The following is a 646-nucleotide window of genomic DNA, read 5'->3' on the forward strand; positions in this document are numbered from 1 at the left end:
GCCCACGTCCCCGCCCGCTCCCGAGGAGCCGCAGCACGCCCAGACTCGCCGCTTCAGCACCATTCAAAGCTGCCGGGGGCCACTTCCCTGCTTCTCCCACCCCCTCTCCAGCGCAGTCCCTCCCCCTAGGCCTTGTCCCTCCAGGGTGTGTCCCCATTATGTCCCAGTGTCCCCACATGCTCTGAACCTGGCCAGGACCCCTGAAACCCCCTCCTCAGGTGGCACCAGCATCGCCCAGCAGCCGCAGCAGCCCCATCCCCACGGCAGCGCCAAGGCACGGATGGAAACGCTGGCAGCCTCATCCCTGCATTTTTCCCTGATGCGCTGGCCAGCCCTGCGCCATTGCCCCTTGGAACACCAGCGGGGATCTCCCAGCTCCAAAGCTCAGCTCTGAAATCAGGCTCTGAAATCAGCTCTGAAACCAGGCTCTGAAACCAGGCTCTGCCCTGCCCCCTGTGCCCCCCGTGCCCAGCCGCGGGCAGCATCCTGGGCACAGGCACGGCCTCGTGTCTCAGCACACACAAACTTCCCGGTGCTTCCGCCAGCTTGTCGGGACTCCAGATGTTTCTAAACTCAAAATGGAGTTTTCCCTCCCTGCTGCTCCGCGGCTCTGCGCTGCCCCCAGGACTCACCTGCGGAGCACTCA

This window comes from Geospiza fortis, unplaced genomic scaffold (assembly GCF_000277835.1).
Source record: "Geospiza fortis unplaced genomic scaffold, GeoFor_1.0 scaffold391, whole genome shotgun sequence".
NCBI lineage: Eukaryota > Metazoa > Chordata > Aves > Passeriformes > Thraupidae > Geospiza > Geospiza fortis.